The sequence below is a fragment of the Alligator mississippiensis genome, chromosome 8 (assembly GCF_030867095.1).
Source record: "Alligator mississippiensis isolate rAllMis1 chromosome 8, rAllMis1, whole genome shotgun sequence".
NCBI classification, from domain to species: domain Eukaryota; kingdom Metazoa; phylum Chordata; order Crocodylia; family Alligatoridae; genus Alligator; species Alligator mississippiensis.
Genome location: NC_081831.1, coordinates 51,823,126 through 51,849,947, shown reverse-complemented (window position 1 = coordinate 51,849,947; position 26,822 = coordinate 51,823,126). Strand labels below are relative to the sequence as shown.

Sequence of the window (26,822 nt, the reverse complement as noted above, 5' to 3'; positions counted from 1 at the left end):
TTTAGAAGAATTAACAGATTTTGTTAATCTGACGGCCATGCTTTGAGCACTTCTGCTATGCCCTCAAACTTTGACCTCTGGGCTATCAACCATGTGCCTTGGGAGGTAAAAACAAACAAATAATCCAAATTAACTTAATTCAGATACATTTAAACATATCCTTGAAATTTATTCACTAAAGAATACGCAATATAATCAAGCATCTGATTCAGAAAACAGCTAATATAAGTGCTGCTTGTAGGGAAAAAAAAGTTTATCCACAAATTTCCAGCATATTTCAAGAGTTATAATGTGATCTCAAGAGCACTGAAATAGAACTGCAAACTCTGGAAGTACTGAGAAATTTTCTTATTAGATAAAACAGGATGCAGTTTTACTTACTTCTGTGCCCACCAAATTGGACAACAGAAATTTGCCAGGACACTTACCACATGAAATGAGTATTTTTATGATATTTTTTTATTAATGCAGATAATCACAGCTTTTGATGCTGATGCAATCAACTTCTCTCTTTGCAAAAGTTGAGTGCAGCTCTTATTCTTGGGTAATAATATTTCTGGGGAAAGATCTGGCTTCTTTCATCCATAAGCATATTAAATGCTGGTATGACACTTGTGTGCATACTAACCTAACTCAGACTGGCAGACACTTTTTTTCCAGCTCCAAGCATGTCTTGTGAACCTGGTTCATATTTTAATCTTCTTGGCTTTAACACATGGTTAAATGAAAAAAAAATAATTAAAAAAAAACAAAACAAAACTCATCTAAATTAAAGGATATGGGTTGATAAGTTAGGCTCTCCAGTTGTGCATCTAAAAGGTTTATTTCCTTTCCTTGAGTGTAGACATTTACAAGTATCAAATCTTCCATCATCTACAGGCCCCATGGATCTTATCTCTCCAGGGCACTGTACATTCATGGCATGTATATTTACATTCCCTTCCTTGTTTGTTTTTTTTTTAATTTCCAGATGCACCCCAGACAGAGATGAGAAGCAGCCCATATACATGCAGGGAAGGGCACTGCTTTATTTGAGTTTTGTTTGAAAGCTTGTTTTGCTAAAAGAAGCCACCAAATTCTCTAAAATATCCATGGACAGTACTAAAACTATCAGAAAGTTTTGCTGATTTAGAAAACTAACAGAATATTTCATGGTGTAAGCAAAATATCTATGCAGACCTCCAAATGGTTATTCTGATGACTTACTACTATTTGAGGTCTCTAGAACAGGATGATGAGTTTCACTAGTTTCTCTGTCTCATATGACCCCATGGATCGGATGGCACTGATAATGCCCTACCAGCAAGACCAACCAAACAAACAAAAACCCAGAAACAACTACCCACAGATCATCATCTGGTGTCACATGTTCTGGTTAACTCAAATAAGGGACAGACAACAGGGCTGAAAACATCTGCAGCATTTTCATCAAAATACATAGAAAAACTGATGCACAGGTATTTGAAGCTAAGAAGATGACCAGACAGTTTTCCACATGCTTCTCCAATTCTGGTTTCATTGAGCTCTACAGAGGAATCTCCTAATTGGCAGCACAACATGATGCTACAGCAAGGAAATTACCTTACAAGCTAATATAAAAATGTTTGATACTGTGTTTGGAAGCTTAGAAGGCAAGTCTCTTTTCTTAGAAAGTGATGGGAGTCCTAACACTGATTTCAATAAGCACAGGACTGGATTCTAAGCATGTATGTGTTATCAAAACTATTTAAGGGTCTATGACTTCCTATTATAACACAGAGAACTCTGTAAAGAGATAAGCACTAGTCACACTAGTATAACAGGCTATCTGATAAATGCCCAAAGTCTCAACCTGATGTCAGAAATAATTAGAATACCACAACTAACCTACTTCTGACCTAGAATACATCCTGTTCCAGTGGGGACTATTATGAACAACATGTTTTAGTAAAGTTGACATTTCTGATTCAGAATCGCCACAAACTTCACTAGTAAGGACCATATGACCTCTGTGAGGCTTTAGCCCTATTAATTTAATCCTGAACACATTATTAGTGAAAGATTCTCCTACAGAAGACCCAAATATTTTCAAGGGGGCAGAAGTATAAAAAATAACCAGATTTTTTGGCAATCTGAAAATATTAACACCTCAAATGTTAACACCTCATTTTCTTAGAGGATCTGAAGTGAGTCAAAAAACTCCCGTTTATAAGAATGATATCTGATAAGGTCCAGAGAGATTACAAATGATCATGTCAAATTCAGAAATGCTATATAACCCTGTCCCATTAAAATAGTATATCAAACACTCCTATATAAAGTACTACTTCAAACATCCCTAGAGCAGCATAGCATAACATAAGCATTCTAAAATGTAGAACTCTCAAGTCTAAACCAATGAGACTGCCTCAGATTTTCCTTACACCCATGTAAATGTATTTTAAAGTGTTAACTACAATAATGTATTTAAAATCATGATTATGCTTATTTCTCTCTTTATCACTTAAAAAAAAACAGTGGGCCTCTGTTTTTACTGCCCCTTGTTCTTTAGTTAATTGTCTGGAGCTTCTCCATAACCTCCTACAGACATTTCTGCCTTCAGGGTACAAAAGAAAAAAACATACAACAGATTTTAATTAACTCAACCTTTTTGTTTTCCAAGTCTTTCTTTTGAAAGGTCAGCACCTTTACAGCATGTTAGTTATATTATTAATTTGTTAGCATTTCTATTTGTAAATAAACTAGACTAACAGAAAGATATAAAAGGAGATTCCCCCAGCGACCAGGGAGCCAGCAAACAGGGACTGGCAAAAGGGGAAGCAGTTTGCTGGAATTTTGCTGACCAGTTCACGGGTAATAGCATAGCCTATTACCACCCAATCACTCTGGGGCATGGCAGTGACTCATCATATGCACAGGCGTCCCCACATCACTGAGACCTCCACTCAGACAGAGCCCATGGCCCCGGACTGCAGGGGCTGCCTGGAGCAGCTGCTGGCCATTGTGCATGGGGGCACCCCCACTTGTGGGTTATGCTCCCTGATAGAGTCTCTGGTGTGCAGAGTAGAGGAGCTTGAGGGGGAGGCATGCCAGCTATGCACCATCAGGGCCCATGAAGATTACATCAACAGCTACTGCCAGGCCCTACCCCAGGAAAAAGAAGAAGTAGATAAGAAGGTGGAGGAGAAAATGGCTATGAAGAAGACTGGCCACAAAGACCCTCGCAGAGCTACCTGGAAGACAGTAGTCTCCAGATCCAGAGCACACTGAGCTAGGGCTACTCCTCCCCAGACACTGCATAACATGTACGCTCCCCTCATCATGCATGAGGAGACACCAGAGGAGGAGGTAAGTACACAGGAAGTAAGTATTCCCAACCCTAGGGGGGACATTGGGTGGTGGTGGGGGACTCTCTCCTGAGGGGCACGGAGGGACCTATCTGCCATCCAGACCCCTTGGTCTGAGAGGTCTGTTGCCTTCCTGGGGTCCGCATCCAGGACATTGTGGAGAGGATCCCCAGACTTGTCCGTCCCTCCAACTACTACCCCATGCTCCTCATTCATGTGGACATGAATGACACAACCAGGAGTAATCCGGACCAGGTCATGAGTAACTACAGGGCTCTGGGGGCTGGCCTCAAGTAGTTTTTTCTTCTGTGCTCCCTGTTGCAGGCCATGGCCCCAATAGGGAAGGCTGTGTGGAAGAAGTAAACAGGCACCTCCGATAGTGGTGCTACCATGAGGGCTTCAGTTTCTTCAACCACAGCGCACACTTCAGGGAGACAGGACTCCTGGGATGAGATGGCATCCACCTCACGTGAAGAGGTAAGTCCCTGTTCTCAGCCAGGATGGCTGATCTACTAGACAGGGCTTTAAACTGACTTTGTTGGGATATGGGGAAACTCCAAGTGGAGCATGCTTGGGGACAGGCACACGGGAAAGCTTTCATGTGGAGGACACTAAGATAACTGTTTTTGAAGATGCTAAACAGAACAGTTCTCCCACAGCATCTCAGGAAATCCAGTGTGTCAGTTGGGGGCCTCAGCTGCCTGTACACTAATGCCAGGAGCATGGGGAACAAGTAGGAGGGGCTAGCCCTCCTGCTCTCTAGTGGGCAATATGACCTGGTAGGGATCACAAAGACCTGATTGGACTCCTCACATGATTGTAGCATAGCTTTAGAGGGCTACACCCTGCACAGAAGGGACCAGGCAGGGAGAAAAGGCAGAGGGGTAGCTCTCTGTGAGGCAGCAGCACACCTCTCTGGAGGCTGACATTGGCTCCAAAGATAAGCAACTTAAAACCCTGTGGTTTTAAGTTGGGTCAAGCTTTGAGGGGGGAGGGGGCAAGGTGAGAGAGACCTAACTGTGGGTGTTTAATACAGATCACCAAACCAAATGGAGTAGCTTGATCTGGAGTTCTCTCAAGAGCTGACAGAGGCCGCACATGCAAGGTGCTTGGTTGTCATGGGCAACTTCAATTACTCAGATGCTAATTGGGAGGAACACTCGACTAAGTCGGATCAGTCATGTACCTTCTTAACTGTAATCAAGGAGCTCTTTCTGACCCAGGAAGTGCAAGGGCCAACCAGAGGTACCACTTTCCTAGACTTGGTCTTGGACAAAGGAGATGATCTGGTGTGTAGCTTGAACATTGAGGGTAGCCTGGGTGACAGCAACCATGAACTCATCAGGTTCACTGTCTACCACAAGGTTGACAAATCAACTAGCAGGATTGAAGTCCTGGACTTCAACAGGATCAGGGCATTAGTAGAGAAGGGACCAGGGATGGAAGGCAAATTAGGTGCACGGAGAGCGGTTGTTTGTCAAGGACAAGATCCTTGAAGCAGAAAAGAAAACCATTCCATTGAAAAGGAAAGCTAGCAGAAGGGCTGGCAAGTCCTCCTGGCTCAATAGGGACATCAGAGTCCTCTTGAGAAAGAAAAAAGAAGTGTACACACACTGGAAGCTAGGGACAGTCCTCAAGGAGGGCTATACAAGAGTAGTCCACACTTGTAGAAAAATGATTAGGAAAGCTAAGGCAGCGACTGAGTTTAAGTTAGCCAAGGGAGTCGAAGACAATAAGAAGTCCTTCTTTAGGTGTGTAGGGAACAGAAAGAAAGCAAATGGCAGCATGGGGTTCCTGCTTAACACCTCAGGACAGTTGGTAATGGACACTCAGGAAAAAACTGAACTCATGAATGCCCACTTTGCTTCAGTATTTCACCCAGCCAAGGGGAAAGACAAGTGAGATAAGGATCACAGGGGGCACGGTGGGAATGATAGCCTTCCCACTGTGGATGCTGAGCTGGTGCAAAACCAATTAGAAAAGCTAGACATTTACAAGTCAGCAGGACCAGATGGACTTCACCCAAGAGTGCTGATGGAGCTGGCTGAGGTCATTGCAGAACCCCTGGCAATACTCTTTCAGAAATCGTGGCACACAGGGGAGATCCCTGAGGATTGGAAGAGGGCCCCGGGCAACTATAGGCCAATCAGCCTAACCTCCATTCCAGGGAAAATCCTGGAAAAAACTCATTCAAGAATCTGTGCAATATGCTCATTGAGGGTAAGATTCTGAACGACAGCCAGCATGGCTTCGTTGTGGGTAGGTCTTGTCTTGCCAATCTCATCTCCTTCTATGAACAGGTCTCTCACCACCTGGACACGGGAGAGAAGGTTGACATTATATACCTAGACTTCCAGAAGACACTTGATCTAGTATCCCATGATATCCTTGTGGAAAAATTGGAAGACTGTGGGCTTAATTGCTCAACAGTTCAGTGGGTGGAAAACTCGCTGCATGGTAGCGCCCAGAGAGTTGTCATGAACAGATCTGTGTCATCCTGGCGAGAAGTGGTCAGTGGTATCTCTCAGGGTTCTGTGCTTGGACCAGTGCTTTTCAACATCTTTATCAATGATTTGGATATAGGGGTAAAAAGCTCGCTGGCCAAGTTTGTGGATGACACCAAGTTATTGGGGAGTGTGGTCATGCCAGAAGATAGGCTGCATATATAGACAGACCTGGACAGGCTGGAGAGCTGGGTGGACCAGAACCAGCTGAAGTTCAACAGTCAGAAGTATACTCGCTCCATCTGGGGGCAAACAATGCCCAACATACCTACAGGCTCAGTGGTGACAATTTGACTTGCACCATGGCCAAATGTGATCGACCATCCCATGAACATGAGCCAGCAGTGTGATGCTGTGGCCACCAGGGCAAGCAACATACTGGCATGCATTAACCATTGCATCTAATGCAAAACTAAGCAAGTGATACTCCCACTGTACTCCGCACTGGTGAGACCACAGGTGGAGTACTGCATCCAGTTCTGGGCACCGCGCTTCAACAAGGACATGGAAAAGCTTGAGAGGGTCGAGAGAAGGGCCACCCGTATGATCAGGGACTTGTAAGACAAGCCATACAAGGAGAGGCTGAGGGACTTTGGCCTCTTCAGCCTACAGAAGAGAAGGCTGAGAGGGAACTTGGTAGCGGCTTACTGCTACGTCAGGGGAGTACATCAAGAACTCGGTGAACAGCTGTTCACCAGGGCACCCCTGGGGAAGACCAGGAGCAACAGATACAAACTCCTGGAAGGCTGCTTCAGGTTCAATTCCAGGAAAAACTCCTGCACAGTCAGAGTGTCCAGACTGTGGAATAAACTCCCTCCGGTGGTGGTGCAGTCACCAACCCTAGAAATCTTCAAAAGGAGACTAGACAGTAACCTTGCTGGGGTCACTTGACCCCAGTTTTTTTTTCCTATCTAGTGCACAGGGACTGGACCCGATTATCTACAAGGTCCCTTCCAGCCCCTAAAAATGAAAACAAATAAAGAATTCACATGATTACATAAAAACAAACAAATGATGAGCAGGTAAGAAAAACATCCACGAATCATCAATGGCCATGCCATACATCTCACACTAGTCACATCCTATTCTTTGTGTATGTTTTGTTTTCAAATAAATGTAGCTACAGATTATTAGTCTTGAAGGATGAAATATTTACCCACAAGACAAACATAGATCAGGAAGCAACAATTCAAGAATCTTTCTGGCCATCTATTATGCTTTGCTCTCAATTACCTGTATTTATTGAAGAATATTTCAGCGTTCATGATCCTTGCAATAACCGGTTCTCTGTTGAGGCTCTTCATTAGGCAAAAGGACAGCCATGATACTTTTTGCAGCTCAATGCACCCACCAACTAAAGCTGGTTAAATGATTCATAATGAGATAATTATTCCAGGATTTCATTTTTTTTCCCTTAGAATTACTGTAAAAATTCTTAGCTAAAGTTTCTTCATGATTTGAAATGATCTACCCAATAATTTTCGTGAATAATTCCTGGCCTATAAATTACTTTTGAGCAAATATTTAATGTTCAGACTTCCATACTTGAACCCATCAGTCAAATGGAACATGTCTGTTTCTTGATTAAATGAATGTAACTCAGAAACAATCTGTTTGTTAACTGTTAACAGAATATTGTTTCCAAAATTCATATGTTTAGAAATCCCAGATTTGTTTTTCATTAGAATTCTATAGCATGCATTTAAAGATTCATTTAATGAATATTATCTGTAAACTGATGTGTTGGGAAATCAGTGTTACTCATACCTCTAGTGAATTAAATTAATTATTTGAAAGAATATTCACAAAATAGTTTCTCCTAATATTTCTCCAATTCTAGGTGTTTGTTCAAAGACTTTCATAGCTAGAACTGACTTGAACTGGCCCTGTATAGGTAAAACAGCCTTCTGATTTTATTTTTTAACTAGACCAATGAACTTTTTTCAGCTAAGACCAGAGGATCTATGAGGCTCAAGGAAAGAATTATGCTTAATAATGCTGTAGTTTCATAAGCCTCCTCCTTCCTAAAGGCTCAACTTTTTTGTTGATGATTGTTATTTGAGCCCCCTCCAGAATTCAAAACCATTCTACCTCTCTAGCTTTAACTGTGCAACAGCAGAAAAAAGGAATGATTCTGATTCTAAAAATACCATGCCTGAAACTGCATTGTCTCCAGTCTGAGAGGATGATGAGTGATTTGTATGTCACACTGAAATGTTTATAATACAAATTCTATGTGTCAATAGGTTGTAGGGATGAAGAGAATTTTTCTTCAAGTTAAAAGAAGCCAAATATTTCATTGCTTCTGTTTTGCAGGTGAAAATAAAATGTGGTGTCATTCATTTGCTTAATTATTTCCTTCTTAGGCTGTGTCTGCCTTCCCATCCTTCTTCAGAGGAGAATGCACTTTTTCTGTGGTTCGGCTGTTTGGATGGTAGGGAGAATAGGCTATTGCTAGTGAAGATTAAGCTTTTTTAATATCTCATTTCTTCCTTCTGTCTCTATTTTACCTTTTCCTTTAGCAAGACACAGTCCACATCTTAACACATTTCCAAAATATCCATGAGTCTTTTCCCTGCTAATTCTTTGCCAGGGGGCAATCAAAAGGACCCCCTTCTGGGGTTTTTTTCTCCACTATATACATACACATGTACTCACACACAGAGTTAACAGATGAATTCCAAATACCGATTTCTGTTGTGCAATGACAGGGCACAACACTTGTATCCCATCTTCCCATAAGATAACATGAGTGGAGTTTCTTGCTCATTACCAGCTAATTCCCATTGTCATTTTCAAATCTTTCAGTATAGTAACCAAACAGGATTCAGCCCAGGATTCTATTCTGCTTTCACCTCCCGTCTTTCAGTTACACAGGATTTGAAGCCAAGGCAGTTTTTAGTTTTACTTGTGATGAATTTTTGCCAAAAAGCTCTACATAAAACTAATGTTTTAAAGGTTCCTTTTTTCTGAATAAAATAGTAGACGCATCAACTATGCCGTCTCACTTCTACAATGATTCTCTAGCTCTTCAGGACTTCTCTGCTCCCTTTACATCATGGATCAGAAGAGTACACACTACATTCTGCTCAAACTGTACATGAGACTGTGCATGACAAAGACATGAGCTCTCCTTTTGTGCATCTGTGTAGGGGCTAGTTACGATATCACTGGTAGAAAATTATGAGCTTTTTCCTACTATCATAGGAAAGAGACAGCTAGCTGAAAGAGGGTGAGGGAGAGCAGAATAAGAGAAGTACCATAACTCCATGCATCACTACCACTATGTATTCATTCCTCACAACTACCAGCAGAGTTTCCCTACTGTACAGGAGAGGTTGCTGCTTTTTTCATTGGTGGCAGTGATACCAAAGAAATGGGAATGAACACATGCTCAAATCATCCAGAGTTCCCTTTCAGGAGTAGGGGCACTCCGAACAAGGTTTTGGCCCTCAGTGGCCCTTGTCATCACTTTGTGCACTCTTCTACTCGCCAGTTTCAAATTTAAAGTATCAGAGGACTCAGGTTGGCAGTGCATAAGGTCAGGTGCCATCCAGTTCATTTACTCTGGTAAGCTTTTTTGTTTACTTATTTCTAAGTCTCTCATGAGTAAATGACAAATTTATGGCAGTGACTGTGTGATACAGAGTATTAGGGGCTAATCTGCAAACTGAAATAATTACATTAATTTCAAAGTGGCACTCTCATCCCATGGGGTCCAATATCAATTTTAATTCTAAATAGTATGTCCACATGAAGGAGTTATTCTGCTGTAGCTATGCTGGTCAGTTTTCCCAAGTAAGTGTGCCTTCTGGCATACTCAAATGCCTTTGGAGCCCCTTTCTTCACTATTAGCCTTTTACTTCCATACAAAATAGCTGCAAGGATCTTTTATTCTGAAATGGTAGCATTTTACAGTCTCTTGGTATAGAGGAAAATTACCACCCAAGTGCAAGGCCACAATCAGATCCTTGCTATTTTCTGTGTTGTCTTATTAAGGTCATGCTTTCATACTGCCTAATTCTCCCTAAAGCAAAAATGACAGAACTATATAGCAGCAGCATTCCTTTAACAATACAGCTTGAAGGATAACTGTAATCGTGACTAACCCAAACTGCATCTCCCTGATTTGCTTGGTGTAGGATTACTGGCTTGCTATTACTTATTCAGCAACTTACATATAAAACGTTCCAAACTATTTTATAATAAGGTGTTATCTGTACATTTGTCACAAATTTACAGCAAGCTTGTCACAGCAGACTATCCATAAAACCTGTGGATTTTGAAAGGACAGTGCAAGGCTGCAGCAGTCTTCCCTCTGCATGGGATTAGCCTGATCAATTCAGTTGTCTAAATTCTTCTGCCAAGGTTACCTGAAAGAGACATCAAACATTGGCTCAAATTAGCTTTGCAGTAGTTTGTCTACAACACCACTCTTACCAAAGTTAAGTTTGCAGCAGGTTTCTGTTAAAAGCCATTTAACATGCTTAGTGAATGCCTCCACCATGTGTATGCATCAATACCAAGCAAGCTTGCCATAAGCAGACAATTAAAACACAGCACATTTGCAAGATCAGCTTACTGTCATCTTAACATTTTAGAGAGATCTATTTTTTGTGCCTGGTCAGCACTTTGCTAATTAACTGTATTCTGACTATTCTGCAGAAATGATATTTTAGTTTATAAAGTATTAGATGAATATTATAGTCAAATAAACTTACATTGCAAAACTGTAAAAATCAGTGTCAGTCTGTTGCATCCTATCCTTAAAGGTGCTCAAAAGAGGCTAAACAAATGGAGTATTTTAATTCTGTGCAAGTTTTCAAAAGGCAGTTCATAGTGCAATTCAAAAGACAAGCAGAGAACTGAGGTGCACTGTGAGGACCTGATACACAGTTTAGCCTTATAGGCTAAGTACAGACAGTCAAAAAGCCTGAGGCTGGATTGATTAAATCTTCATAGGTTAGTCTAAACTATGTAAATTAAACTGATAAGCAAATGAACAGACATTCATCTTTGGTTCTGGAAGTGCAACTACATGACTGCAGTGGCCCAGGCCAAAAGTCGGTGGGCACTAGAGCACACCTCCCTGCTCAGCTGGAGCAAACAGCTTGGGCCAAGGCTAGCCTGCCCACCTTGTAAGGCAGGGGGTTTGTAGGGGAGATGCAAAGCATCCCCCTGGGATGCTGGGTACTGTGAGTTAACTAGGATCTGGAGGGGATCTGAGACAGAATTTCAATAAATCAATTTAACCTGAATCAGTTAAGTCTGATACTATATCCATCCAGTTTGTCTTAAACTGGTGTTAGCTAGTTTGAAAGCAGTTTAAGTGCACTGAACTTTTGTTGTGTTACAGATTTGTGTAACAGAAACATTATTATTTGTGTACAGAAATCCTCTTGGCTGAATAGGGAAATCCAGGAAATCCTAGGGGAGAAAAAAGAGGCGTACAGACTGTGGAAGCAGCTACCAAGGAGGAGTATACCTACTTGGCTTACACTTGCAGGGATCTAGTTAAAAAGGCCAAAGCTGCAATGGAAGTTAGGCTGGCAATTAAAATTAAAGACAACAAAAAGTCCTTCTCCATGTATATAGGGAGCAAAAAGAAGGTGCACGGTAACATAGGGCCCCTACAAGGCAGACTACGGCAATTGGTGACAGAAAGGAGGGGCAAAGCTGAGGTCTTCAATGAGTTTTTTGCTTCTGTAGTCCTGAACACAGATCAGGATAAATCTCCCAAATGGACTGTAGGAAGGCATAGGAGGGAAACTATCCCACCAACTCTTAGCACCGACTTAGTGAAGGGATACTTGGAGGGGCTGGATGTGTTTAAGTCAGCAGGCCCAGATGATCTTATCCAAGAGTGCTCAAGGAATTGGCCAGCGTCATAGCAGAACCACTGGCACAGTTGTTTGAGCACTCATGTTGCTCGGGTCAGGTCCCAGAAGAGGGCCAATGTGGTCCCTATTTTTAAGAAGGGGAGGAAGGAAGATCCGGGTAACTATCAGCCAGTTAGTCTATCCTTGGGAAAACATTTGAAAAAAATTATTAAGGATCACATCTGTGAGAGTCCAGCAGGAAAAATAATGCTGAAGGGCAACCAGTATGGGTTCATAGCAGGTAGATCCGGCCTGACTAAACTTGTTTCTTTTTATGACCAGGTCACAAAATACTTAGATGCAGGGGACAAGGTAGATTTCGTCTACCTGGATTTTAAGGAGGGCTTTGATATAGTATCTCATCCTATTCTTATAAATAAACTGAGCAGCTGTGATGTCGATGATTACAGAGTCAGGTGGGTGGCAAATTGGCTAATGGGACGCACCGACCTGGAAAGACCTGGGCAGTGGAGTTCCCCAAGGTTCAGTCCTTGGATCAATGCCATTCAATGTTTTCATCAGTGACTTGGATAAGGGTGTGGAGAATACTCTGTCCAAATTTGCAGATGACAGCAAATTAAAGTAAACACACTAGTGGGCAGGGAACAAATCCAGGAAGATCTGGAAAGGTTGGAGAAGTGGACAGAGCAGAATAGGATGCAATTCAACAAGGACAAATGCAAAGTGCTGCACCTAGGGAGAAGGAATCAGCAACACACTTACAGGGTGATCCTCTCAGCAGTACTGTAGCAGAAAGGGATCTCAGAGTCATAGTTGACTTCAAAATGAACATGAGTCGTTAATGTGATGAAGTGATCAGTAAAGCTAATTGCACTTTATCATGCATTCGCAGGTACATCACAAACAGGTCCAGGGAGGTGATACTTGCCATCTATGTGGCGCTGGTGAGGCTGCAGCTGAAGTACTGCATCCAGTTTTGGGTGCCACACTTCAAGAGGGATGTGGATAACCTTGAGAGGGATCAGTGGAGGGCCACTTGTAGGGTTAGAGGCCTTCAGGTAAGGCCCTATGAGGAGAGATTGAGGGACCTGAATCTCTGCAACAGAAGGCTGAGAAGTGATCTTGTGGCTGTCTACAAATTCATGGGGGGGAGGGGGGTGCAGCGAGGGATAGGAGATGCTCTGTTTACCAGGGCACCCCTTGGAGTAACTAGAAATAATGGCCACAAACTAACAGAGAGGAGATTCAGGTTAGACATCAAGAAGAACTTCTTCATTTGACCCCACTGCTCTTTCCTGCTTGGGGCAGGGGTCTGACTCGATGATCCGCTGAGGTCCCTTCCAACCCTAATACCTATGAATCTATTTGAACCTGTTTCCGATCAGTTATATCAGTTTGTGTGTAATTTCTGGCTGCTTGCAGACATTAACCCTGCGACCCAACAACAGCACTCTAAATTCAGTGTGTTGCTGCACCAAGGCCAGCACATGCCCAGGAGAAGCATTGCATTAGTTGGACCCGGCTCACCCAATATCTGTATAGATCAGGTGCTTTAGCGGGGCTTTTTTGCCGCCACCATCTAATAGCTAATTCAATCATCTTTAGATAAAAGTGCCAAAAAGCCCCAGGATGTGCCCAATGTATACAAACACTACAGAGTTGGGTTGAAGGTAAAGTGTGTGTTTGTTTGTTTGTTTTAATGTCTGCAAGCAGCTTCTGTCCCTAGCCACAGCCTTTTTTATTTAAATGCCTATAATAAATAATTTGCATGTTATGATAGTGTTAGAGTGGTGTTGTAGCCATGATGATCCAATAATTATGTGAGAGGCAAGGATTTGGGGGGGGGGGGGGTTATATCTTTTATTGGAATAACTGTATAGCTGGAATAAATTAGACAAGCTTTCAAATGCAAACCATTCTTCTTCAACTTGTTCAACTTTAGCCCAAGTACACAGTTGGTCCAACAAAAAATATCAACCACCAAAACCCCTTCTCTCTTGTATAATAAATAAGTACTTTTTATCTGATCTACCCACCTTCTCATAGTGTTGTCCCTAATATTAGACTGTTTACACACAGATATGATGCCTTGTGATCATTTCCCAATGAAGCATCATCTTTCTCACAGCACCAGCTAGTCTGCTTCAGATCACATTGTGATCACTGTTTGAGGCAGAGCCTTTGTGACTGCTGACATTAAAACACAACACTTTTTGGTTCTGCAAGCCTTTCTAGTTTTTGGCTCCAGAACAAAGGACAGTAGATGCTGGAAGTGTGGTACAGCAATATCCATTCTTTGTCTAATCCAGGTCTCTCGACAAAGTAATTTTAAATGAGAACTAATTCTTTTTGTTTGTCGTGCTCTGATTACCAGCTGTGTAACTCTGGTAGCTTTATGCAAAAAGTTTTTTTAATGTAAAGGTGAAAAGAAGTTTCCAAGTTCTGCAGAAAGTCAAAACAATTCTCTTTGTGGCAATCTAGAGCATTCACTGTAAGCAAAAACAAAACTCTGGCACCACAGCACAGAAGCTGGAAGCTGAATGTTAAAGGTAAATTGTGCTTGCTGTGTTTCTCTGAGCTGAATCCTACCCATATGATCAGCAGCATTCAGACTCACGGCAGGGAAGTCTCTGAAAAGGAGGGAGACCAGGCAGGTGGCTTTGAAGAAACCACAGACAAATGCAGTAAATAAAAATTCTGGTTGAGCAGTGAAATTGGCTAAATTGCCTAAAGCAATTTTTTAGGAGGGAAGGATCTAAAAGATTTTTCTCTTTTTTTCTGAAAAAAGGAGTGCAAGAGCCAGAGAAGCAGACATTTCTCCAGTATGTTTGTTGATTACTGTATTGTTTTTAATTCTCTCTTGCTTTGGAAATACTGAAGAGAGATGTTTTATAAAACATGGAAAAGGACACAGGGAATGTGATCAGTAATATTTAGTTAAAACAGAATTTAAAAAGCTTGGGTGCTGCTGCTTCAATGTTACTTTTTCTCTTTAAAGGAAAATTGCCCATTATTGATTATTTGCATCATGGGATGAACAAGGTCCAAAGTGAGATATTACAACAAGATATATATCGTATAGCAAGAGGCAGATCCTCTGCATGTGGGGGCGGTAATGGGAGTATAACTTCCCCTGAGTGCAATTGTATGGCTGCCCCAATTATACAAACAGGTAGAGGGGAAGATCGGAATAATGTGAGGGTCTGCAGCAAGTGTAAAGGGAAAAAGGGGGGACCCTGGCTAGACAGATAAAAAGCAGAGCAGGGGGGACTGCATCCTGAACAGAGGTAAAGTAACCTGTCTCCCTGAAAGCAAGCAACAAATTATGACTGACTTGCAAGTTTTCCCTAGGTTGGTACAGCTCCAAGCTATCCCTCACATGGAACTCAGTCCAAAGGCTCCATCCATATACCCTTGATATAGAATTCCTAGTCAATAGAAGTTGGGGAAAAAAACTTTCAAAATCTGAATAACTGCATTTTTAAATGTCTAATAATTTTATTGGAGGTGGTGGGGAGGAGAGGAGAATACAAAAATAGATACAGAAGAAAAAGGACAGCTGCTCTTCACAGTTATTCAGAAAATGAAAATGCATTCTGAAACACAGCTGGCTGCTGTGAATTAAATTCAGCAGTCACTCAAAAGTTTAGCTGTTACAAAATTCTATCCTAGGCATCAGAACCATGTCCTTACCCACAGGTTTCAATAAACTGGATGAGAATAGCTTACCCCAATTGCTGAAGCAGCTTTGAAAATATCAACCTAAATCTCTACTGCACACATATAAGGTTGTGTATGAAGAAGATGCCCCTTCTTGTTTGTTTTGGAATGAGACTGTGGTTTGTCTCACTCTGCTCTCTTCTCTTCCATATTCGCATTGCCAGGGCAGCTCACTACTGGACAGCACACCTGTAAGAGACACACTGGGCAGGGTAATGTGCAGTAGCCTAATAACACTGAATAGTGTACGGGTCAAAAACTGTGCTAATAAGCTATGGCACAGTGTTATTAGGCTGCAACACAGTAAGCATAAAAAAAAAAAAAATGTGCCAGCTCTACTTACTGTGCATTTAGTTAGTACTTCATTAAGCAAGTACTAAACAAAATGTACAGTAACTACTGCACATTAAAGAACATGTAGACACACAACTGAGGGGTATGCCTGAGATAGAGGTCAATAAGTATCTAGAGAAACAGAATAAGATGCAGAGAAAGAGAAAACAAAATAACCAATAAAAAGAAAGATATGTTAATACTATGTACACAATCAAAATTATGCCGTTGGAATAATAAAAACAATACAAAGGAAAACCATATCTTAAAGCTATATAATAGATTTGATCTTTCATGTGAAAGATGAGATCATGGCAGGGAAAACTCAATTGAAGCTTCACAAAATACACAACAAAGTTTTATTAGAAATCACAACTTAATTTCTTCTCATAGGGCTGAAATGGATCTGGGTCTGATTATAATATATCATGCAGGGTTTAAACATTTTTAAGCGGTGTCTCTAACTTAGGAGTTACAAGAACTGTAGGAGCATTTCTGTCATCATCTCACTTAGAAGGAGGAAAACACTTCTCCGAATGTACAGACTTCTGCATCCTTCTGTGATAGTGAAGTTTATTTCACCCACCCTCTGTATTTGAATGCATCTGACAAATAGTTACAAACATGTCACAGACATAGCTAGCAATGCATAACACAAAGACAATCACATAATCCTGGACCCCAGGTACAGACAACACTTTTACAGCTATAAGTTATCAGCAGGGATCCTGGTTTTCCCGGATTAAAAAAAATAAAATAAAAATCACCAATTCTCTGATAAAAATCTCGAAAACTGTGATTAAAATGAAAGACCCCCCCCCCCCCTCACCCCACACCTGCAGCTCCTGCTCCCCCAGCCCTGTCAGAAGAGGCTCCCAGCTTCCAGGGCTGTGGGGCCAGGGACATGGGTCCACAGCCCCCTGCTCCTGGCAGAAGGCAGTGGTTGCTGCAATGGAGCGGAGCCTGGCTCCCCCCTCCCCCGCTGCTGGCTTGGGTGGAAGGGGGAGAGGGGCTGCTTCCTGCCATGGTGTGCACTCCTGGGAAGCACGGGGATCCATGCCCCCCACATCAATGCACAGAGTGGGAGCTGTGTGCTGCCCACTGTGGGGTCTTGCCCTACTGCCCACCCCCAGGGCCTCCACAGCTCACCACGTGCAACCCAGCACTGCAAAAAAAAGCAGTCATGCAGGAAACTGCCTGCTGCTGTGAGCTCTGCGCTGCCCTGGTGAGGGGTCCCCTGCCTGTACAGCTGCAGCAGGGGTGGCAGCACAGGTTTGCTTGGAGGGGATGTGGGTATTACAGATCTCACGGTGGTGGGAAGTGCAGATGTCACAGCAGCAGGCATCTTCCTGCGAAGCTGTGCTCTTCTCTGCAATGCCAGTCTACAGAGGGCCTGGAGGAGGGCAGCAGAGCAGGGACCATGAGCCTGAAGCTAGCAGCATAAGACCCTCTGGCCTGCATACAGATCTGGGGGGCACAGGTGCCCCCTGCCCCTGAGAGTGCATGCAGTGGCAGAAAGCTGGCTCTACTCCCTCACCTTCTGGACAACCCACCCATGGCCCCATTCCACTGGCCCTGCAGCCATACAGTCCAGCCCCAGGCCCCAAGCACTGATCAGCTGGGTAGCAGTGCCAGCCCCAGCCCTAGCCCTGCTCAACTCCCTTCCTCTCTATTTATGGAGGCCTCAATACCACTATCCCTAACTTACTTAATGGGAGCAGTTCTCCAGGCTGCCTGCCTGCCTGCCCTCCTCCCGTTCCCTCCATGGCAAAACTGCAAAATCTTCAGGTTTCTCTAGTAAAATGAGAAATCCATTTTTGCCTCCTGTAAAAGGTAAAATCCACAATTTACTCTGTTTTTCCATGGGAAACAGAAAACCCACATCTCCCTGGTGATCAGAAATCAGTATATAATCATAATGAAACAGAAGTTCAGTACACACAAATTGGTTTAAAAACAGTGGACCTTGGTCTAAGTTAGACCTAGATCAATGTGCACTCAAACTTAATCGATTTAGGTTAGATAGGTAAATCAAACTTCTGTACCAGATCCCTATTGATTCATGTTATGTCAGTGTCTCCTGTCATCCTAGGCACCTTTGCAGCCCTTCAATAGCCCGCTTCTCCCCTTGCAGGGAGGCGTGCTAGCACTCACTCTGCTGCTCTGGCTGAGCATCCAGTTGGTCCAGTTCTGAATTCACCCAGAACTGAGTCAGCACAGGCCTTTTCTAGCATAGACCCATTCCTCAGCCCCACCTGTTGCCTCCAACCAGCTGTCAGCCTCAGGCAGGTAGCACGCAGGAGGGTGGAAAGGGTGGCATCTGTGTCCCTGCATGAAACCTGTCATGAAGCACCCTATGATATACACACAAACTTCATGCTGAGCCCAGAAGAAGCCCTGCAAATGGGCGCAGCACTACAGACCCCAACTGGACTGGCGGGCATGACCGAGCATTCTGCCCTCTCCCTGCCCCATTGTCCATCAGCCATAGGTATCTGTCAGCTGCAAGCAGGCAGCATCCAGGGGAGGAAAAAGAGCTGGATTGAAATGCTTACCTATGCCTGATAGCCTGTGTGAGTTGTGTGTGTATAACGTGGGTGCTTCACAATAGGTTTCATGCTAGGATACAGACACCTCCCTTCCAAGGCTACCTGTCTGTAGCTGACAGCAGGGGGAAACTGCCCGGGCACTTGGCTGCACTCAACAGTTTCTGGCAGCCCAGGGAGGCTGTGGGGCCTGCTGGGAGTCATGCAGGAGTATCCCCAAACTGCTGGCCTTGTTGAGTACATGCAGCCTTGTGTGCCCCTTCCACCTCCCCCCCACCCGCCTCCCCTGCAGAAGGGCAAACTTGTGTACTATTTGCTACTAATCTATCGCTATGCTGCTTGCAGGAAACCATGTAATTTAGATTGATTTCACCTTGGGCTTTATGAATATCTGTGATTAGCCTTGGATAAGGTGTAGAAAAAACACTGCAGGTTTACTAAACTTCTGACCCATGTTCTAGCACTTAAAAAGAGGCCAACACAGGGAAACAGGACCCTTTGCATACTGGCAAACAGAATACTTCATGAGCTATCTGTAAGATGAGGTCTTTTGGCATAAAACAGAAACTGAACAATCCCAAACAAGGCAGAAATACATAAAAGCACCCACTGGTTTTGAACAAGTCCAAAAAGTACTACAGTCCCAGAACAGAAAATTAACTGGGAATTATTCACTGAAGTTTATTACGCAAAGGAGTAAACAGTTAAATAATAACCTTTTCCGGGACGTGCCCAAATACTGAGATTGCTATATGATGTCTCACACATGTCTCTATTCTGACAAAAACAGAGAACAGACTGTAAAATCTGAAGAATGAAGCACAACTAGATTTGAATGCTAAGATGGCATATTTTATAGGAAACACTTGCTTTTAAAATCAAGTCCTTAGAGGCAAGATAATAGGTTTCTAATGACCTAATTAATTTTACACCAAGTGTCTTTTATAAATATACAAAGTTAGACAGCAAATTGCTGTCTTTCTGCATGTGTAAGAAATGGTTGTCTAAAAACAGATCTCTAAAACCAATGTACAGTAATTCATGCTGGCAGTTTATTTTAATTACAATTGAATATAATGGTTCAGCTGATATACAGAGATTGGCTATGAATATCACCTTACCAGCCACAAAGTAAAATAAAATGAAAAAGAATTAATTCCAAATCACTTTAGCTGAAGCCTTGTTCTATCTAAATATGTGCAATATTGCTGAGAGATGCACTATAGTGTATAACATCCCTGGATTATATATTCCAGTACATAAAAACAATAGTAGTTTAAATTCCCTTATAAAACTAACAGACATTACATATTGTATAAGCATACTGCACTTGCACATGAAAAAGAGCACTGTATCCAAGGTGTCCTTTTTTCATATTATCAAAGTCCTACAAGATGAGTAAGAAATTATAGGGTCTGTCCAGAAAAAAATTACCACCTAGTAAGCAACAGTGGGATATCTGCTATAAGCTTACCCTCTTTCTCACAATGGCCTGATATCTGTAAGGTTGAGAAGGGCTTCCTAGGATAGCTTAATATCAGCCCCTGAAGTATTATATTCCACCTATTAGCTATGTATAGGGGCTATTCCACCCATCTTGATCCCCTGAAAAATTGTGAATACAAAAAGTGGGTCAGTCCTCTTCCTACTTGTTACTGTTTTTCAGGCTTGATTTTAAGACGTCATGACAGTGTTACAAAAATAGATGTATTCATGAATTTTCAGGGACTTAAACACTGGGGAATAGAATCACACTTAGTGCCTGTTCCATTTACACACGTAATAGATAGAAAAGAATCTGTCTTTTGTGTACATAGTTCCCTTTGCCTCCACTCGCAAAATTTCAGCTGGTCCTAGTGATGCACACAAACAAGTGCAATGCCTTGAGTTAAAGCTTTGCAGTGTGAGAAACTACATCCAGCCTAAGCAAACTCTGCTGCAATCCCCCAAATTTATGCCGGGTAACACATAATCACAAGAAAGTTGAAATTAAATCAGGGTACTCAGTGCATGCCAGTGCTTTACAAGATAGTGAGGATTTCCAAAACACTCAGCATCCAGTGGATTATACTAACTTTGTTTTAGGTGCCAAAAACGGTACCTTTGGGGATTCTGAGTTAATGAAGAATACCTGGAGAATATACATGTAAAAATACTTGGTGGCATTCTTCAGATAAATGGCAAAGTAAACTATTTAAAATTGTACATGTAAGTATCTCATTTGTTTTGTACCCACTTAACCATCTCCTGTAGGAGAGCTTTTAGGAATTCAAATGCCTCCATATCAATTTATTGTATAAATGTGTGTAACATAGAAATATTATGCTCCAACAAGATTAATAACTGCAGCTGACCTGAGAAGATTTTTTATAGAATTGAACTATATCCTATTGGAATATGTTCATACACAAAAAGAGTTGTCTGGCTCATAGAGCTGTTTTTGGTCTTGTTGCTGGAACAAGGCCCAAATTATAGTTCCATTTTATTTAGGGAAATATAAGGCCCATGGCACCATATAGCTTAACTCCTCCGTTTCTATATATAGAGGATTATGACAATCAAATTTGGAATTGGACAGCTTTGGCATCTCAACTTAACTATTCAAGGAAACAATAATTTGTCTGATGCATAACAGCAGGAACCTCTGAATGCCTGTAGACATGCAGGGCTGCTGCTCTGACATGCTATAATTACAGCACATCAGAGCAGACTCAATTAATCAAGTTTGCTGGATCATGCTAATTAGTGTGCTCCAGTGTCTCTGCATCTTATGTATTCAGCATCCTTTTACTTCAAAATGTCAGTGAAGGTGCTTTAATTAAAGCTCATCAAGCAAGCTTTATTTACCCCCACCCCCCGCCTTTTGAACTGGAGAATGCTGAATACAGGAGACACTGTAGGTGTTTTAATTAGAGCGACTCTCAGAGTTGCTTTAATTAAAGTGCCCCTCCCCTCCATCCCCAGAGCACATATAAAGACACCCTCTGATCACAGTGTAGCTGCACTCAGTCCTCCTAATTTTCCCTCTTAAGATGTGTGCTTCACCAAAGGGAATATGTTTTATAATTTGTAATTAAAATAAATTCAGTAGTGAGACACAGTAACCATCATGAAGGGCTCTACATTAAATTCCTGGTATTTCCAATATGATAAAAAGATCAAAATAGTCCTTCTTTACTACACATAAGTTTACATGTGCTTGAGGCAGTCTCAGTGTTTCAAATTCACCCTCTATTAGTGTGCACAGAGCATTTGAACATATAAGCATCTGCATTCATCTTATCTTCACATACATTTGAAAGCAGTCACATATATCAGAGACATAGAGTTTGTGAATGTCAATTCCATCACAGATTCCATCTCTCCTGCATGACTATCATTTATTCAATGCAGCAACAATGCTCCAAAATATGCAAGCAAATATTTACCTATGGCCCTTTTGAAAAATTGACTTTTTCCATTGATTGTGTCCCCAACCATATCCTTTTATGCATATGTAGCAGGTTCTTGTGTAGATGTCACCATCTTAATAAATGATGGAATTGTAAAGAGATGCTGGCTGATGTTTGTGGAGGTGCAGCTCATTGACTAGGTTAACTATGAAGGTGTAGTTAGCTCCTTGAGCAGTAGACATGAGGTCTGCAGTGGGAAACCTTTTTGCCAGGAAATCAAGCGGTATTAGCAGGGAAATCACAAGATAAAGAAAAAGCACAAACTGAGGTTTATATTTTGTAACTGAGTTACCAACTCCCACCCCTCTTAAATGGGATGAATTTGGAACTGAAGTAATATCGGGAGTTTATGTTCCTAGAGGTGTTCCTCCTTCCAGTACCTTCAAACACATTTTAATGTAAAAACAGAGAGGTAGGTAGTCATCTGAGTTTGAAGTCAGACAGAAGGCAGGGTATGATGTACCTTAAAGACAAATTTGTTCAGGAAGGTATAGGCTTTCATAGGTTATAGTGTTCTTCATCAGATTAGGCTGTTACCTATAAAAGCTTATGCCTTTCTGAATTGATTAATCTTCAAGATGTCTCCCTGCCCTGCCCTGTTTTCTACCATTTATGTAAACAGAATAGTCACATAGGCTGTGAGTAGACAAAATGAGGGGCATGTGTGCACAACACTTTAAAGTAGGCTAAATGCTTTTGCACCACTTTTCACCACTTTTACGGCTCAGCGGCGTATTGTGCATTAATTCCAGCTTTTGTAGTAAATTCGGCGGTGTAATGTGCCTTAAATGACTTGGGGAACAGCAAACTAAAACTCAGCCAAAGAGGTTTAGTTTGATGCCCCTACATCCACAGAATGAAGCACCAGGCTCCATGCAGCTTCACAGCTCTACAGGAAGCCCTGTAGGCAGCCTGACAGCAGCTCAGGAAAGCAGGGTACACCCAAGAAAAGTGGCAAGTCTGATCTACTCCCCACCCCTCGTGGAGCTGGCCGTCTGCCTGAGCTGCGTGGGGCCCCAGTCCTTCCCTCCACAGCTGTGGTGCCCCCTGGGACTGCCCAAGCCGGGTGCCTGTGGGCAGGGGCCACCCTGGGGGGGTTGCCATTGCTGCAGAGGGAAGTGCCCCCTCTGCCTGCAGCCCAGGAACTGCTCCACCTGCCAGCAGCTTGCCCTCCCCTCCACACCGCCAGACAGGCAGGTAAGTCATCAGGGTGTGTGCACAACACAGGGATTTAATCAGCCCTAAATTGAAGCAGTGTTTTAAAAAACCCACAACTTTAATTTATGGCCCCCGTTTCATCTACACAGGGCCATATATTTTCTAATAAAAGGGAACACAAATTATCTGTCTTGCAACTGTCCCTCATTTTCCATATTGGCACAGTACAGAAGATTGCTCATTTCAGGAAAAAAAAACCTTTAAAATTCTGTAGGATAATATGCATGATACATGCTGTTAATCCAGTAAAGATTTCATTAAGAACTGAACCAATATACAGCGAAGTAATTACCTATTCATTAAACAGAACCATAAATGACATTTATAACAAATGATAAAGCCTCTATCTGATGTTTTTTTCTATCCATATCTATTCTGACATTTATATTTTGTCTCTCATAATTATTTTAAATTATTCCTTTGACATACTGAGGGAAAAATAGCTTTAGAAGAGCTTACTTACCACCTACCAGTTGCTCAGAGCGAGAGGAGTAGGATGGTGTAATTATATTCATTTATTAACATAAAGCTGAAGTGCTTGTGCCTCTATAGTTTCATAGTAGCTAGGGTCAGGAGGGACCTGAACAGATCATCTAGCCTGACCCCCTGCCACAGGCAGGAATGAATGCTGGGTTCACAAGACCCCAGACAGGTGACCGTCCAACCTCCTCTTGAAGTTGTCCAAGTTAGGGGCGAGGACCACTTCCCTGGGAAGTTGGTTCCAGATTTTGGCCACCCTAACAGTAAAATATTGCCTTCTGATCTCTAACCTAAACCTGTTCTCCATCAGCTTATTTTCCATTGTTCCTTGTCACCTCAGGTGGTGCTGGGGAGAAAAGGGCTCTACCTATTTGCTGTTGATCTCCCCTGATGAGTTTGTAGGCAGCCACCAGGTCCCCCCTCAGCCTCCTCTTGCTGAGGCTGAACAGGTTCACGTCCCTCAGTCTCTCCTCATAGGGCCTGTCCTGCTGCCCTCTCACCAAGCGGGTGGCCCTCCTCTGAATCCTTTCCAGGCTGGCCACATCCCTTTTGAAGTGTGGCGCCCAGTACTGGACGCAGTACTCCAACTGCAGCCTGACCAAAGTCACATAGAGGGGGAGTATCACCTCTCTGGACTGGCATGAGATGCATCTTTGGATGCATGACAAAGTATGGCTGGCCTTGCTGGCCGCAGTCTGGCATTGGTGGCTCATGTTCATCTTGGAGTCAATAATGACTCCAAGATTCCATTCTGCCTCTGTGCTTTCAAGAGGGGCACTCCCCAGCCTGTATAAATGCTTTGGATTCCTTCTCCCAAGGTGCAGCACCCTGCATTTGTCTACATTGAACCCCATCCTATTCTCATCTGCCCGCTTTTGTAGCCTGTCTAAATCTATTTGCAGCCTCTCTTTCCCTTCAAGTGTGTCTACCTCGCCCCACATCTTAAGTGTCATCAGCAAACTTGGACAGCGTGCTTTCCACCCCCTCATCCAAGTCACTGATGAAGATGTTAAACAGTGCAGGCCCGAGGACCGAGCCCTGGTGTACCCCACTGCTCACATCTCGTCAGGTTGAGTACAACCCATCCACCACTACTCTCTGGGTGCACCCCATCAGCCATCTGTGGCTGGCATCAATGCCACAGTCACTTAATTCATTGATGAGGATGGGGTGAGAGAGAGTGTCAAAGGCCTTCTTAAAGTCTAGAAAGACTACATTCACGGTGACACCATCATCCAAGGATTTAGTTACTTGGTCATAAAAGGCAATCAGGTTGGTCTGGCAGGACCTGCCTTTGATGAACCCATGCTGATTGCCACTGAGCATGATCTCTCCTGGAGGCCCCCCACAGATGTGCTCCTTGGTGATTCTCTCCAAGATCTTCCCAAGCACTGAGGTGAGGCTTACAGGCCTATAGTTACTTGGGTCCTCCTTCCTCCCTTTCTTGAAAATTGGGACCACAGTTGCAAGTTTCCAATCCCCCGGCACCTGGCCAAACGGCCATGAATGCTCATACAGCCGGGCCAAGGGCTCTGTGATGACCCCTGCCAGCTCCCTCAACACCCTTGGGTGGAGGGCATCTGGAACTGTAGATTTAAAAATGTCTAACCCCTCCAGAAAATCCCTAACTACATCAGCACTGACTGAAGGCCAGACAGAGCTGTCCCCAAGATTGTCCCTACCTCTGGTAGGTGGGATGTCCTGGTACCTGCTCAAGAAAACACAGGCAAAGAAACTGTTAAAAATATCAGCTTTCTTGTCTGGCGTAGCCACAAGATTGCCGTTTGCGTCTTGCAGGGGCCCTACATTGCCTGGTGCCCTATTCTTGCTCCCAATGTACTTGAAAAATTACTTTTTGTTGTCCTTAATCCTGGACACTATCCTGAGTTCCATCTCAGCCTTGGCCTTCCTAATAGCCCTCCTACACTCATGGGCTGAGGAGGAGTACTCCTCCTTGGTGATAGTCCTTCCCTTCCACTGGTTGTACGCCCCCCTTTTAATCCTCAGGCATTGCTAAATGCCCTTGCTGAGCCAAGGGGGTTTCTGAGCACTCTATGAAACATTATAGCTGTCCCATCTGCCTATGGTATTCCGCCTTTCAGTTTATTCCTTGTTTTGGACAGTTTCATTGAATGTGTTTTCTTGGTACTCACATACCCCAGAAAAAGAACGTAAATCAAGAGGGATTCCACAAACCAACCCACCATTATGAAATCAATATATGAGAGGAGAATCAGATCCTAGGTCTCTATCTTTCCATTACTCCTGCTGTTCTTATTCCAGGAGCTACCTGGAATACTGAAGGCCATAGGCTTAGTTCAAACAAAACCTGATAAAGATAAAGGTTGGTTTTGCAAAAGAGGACTTGAAGTTTAGTTCAAACTGGCTGTGTGCCCTACGTTAATACAGGCACACTTCACATTTGTGAAATCTCTGAACATGTACATAATTAATAGATGAAGTGGCAGTGGATGACAGTCAGGTACATGTATATTTAGGATGACCAAATATCCCAGATTTCAGAGGCTGTCCTAGTGTTCTGGCGATTGGAGAAAATTGAAGCAAAAATTGCAGGTTGGAGCAAAACCACCCACACATGCCTGGCTTCTGCTTCAGGAGCTCCTAACTCATGGACTTTTGCTTCAGTTTTTTTTTTTTTTCCAGGGATCCCAGGCAACAGGCTGCTCTCTGGGCTGCAAACAGAGTTGCCTTCACAGTAAAGATTGTAGGGGAGGAGCTGCAGGGTCATGTATGTGCATGTGTGTGTACACTATGCTGTCCTGCTCAGATCCACTCTTGGGAGCAGTGGAGTGCAGATGGGGCTGGGGGGGGGGGGTTGTGCCCACATATATGCGTACACACTGGCCCCCCATACTAGATTTCCCTTAAATTATTAAGGTCACCCTATTTATAGTCTTGTGGGCTCTGTAGGACCAAGAAAAAATCTGGCTAAGCACTACTACTGATTTCTTTTAAGATCTTCTCCTATTACTATTTCCTCAAGCTGAAGTGCTTGTCCAAAATTATTTTTTTCTAGTCTTGTTCATTCTGCTCATTCATTTTCACATTTCATCATTATCCCACCTTCTTTCTTCCTCCCTGTTTAACCAAATAGTTTTCACTTCCTCTGCCCTCATCTTTCTTCCAAATACACAAGGCCACATCCTGAGTAAAAATCATTAGCTCTTTGGCTGAACCCCTTTGTATTTGGATCCTTGCCCTTACATTTCCTGCCCCACTCTCCCCCCGGTTATATTCTAACCTCAGGCCTATGTTTTGTCAATATTCTATATTCAGAGTTTATGCTTGTCCAATTTTTGGCTAGCGCTTTATAATCTCATATACTTCAAGGGAACCTGTGAAAGCCAGGAATACATTGTGAGGCACATCTGACCTGGTGCCC

At 42.9% G+C, this 26,822-nt stretch overlaps 1 long non-coding RNA gene across 1 annotated transcript in view; it reads right to left on the bottom strand.

The window, feature by feature from the left end:
* Positions 1–8,652: 8,652 nt before the first annotated feature.
* Positions 8,653–26,822, bottom strand: part of LOC132252150 (uncharacterized) — a 66,573-nt gene continuing 48,403 nt past the window's right edge. Inside the window, exons 2-3 of the long non-coding RNA XR_009463952.1 lie at positions 15,400–15,579; positions 8,653–10,203 (exon numbers count right to left, since the gene is read on the bottom strand). This is a non-coding gene — a long non-coding RNA (uncharacterized LOC132252150). The remainder of the gene's footprint in view (positions 10,204–15,399; positions 15,580–26,822) is intronic.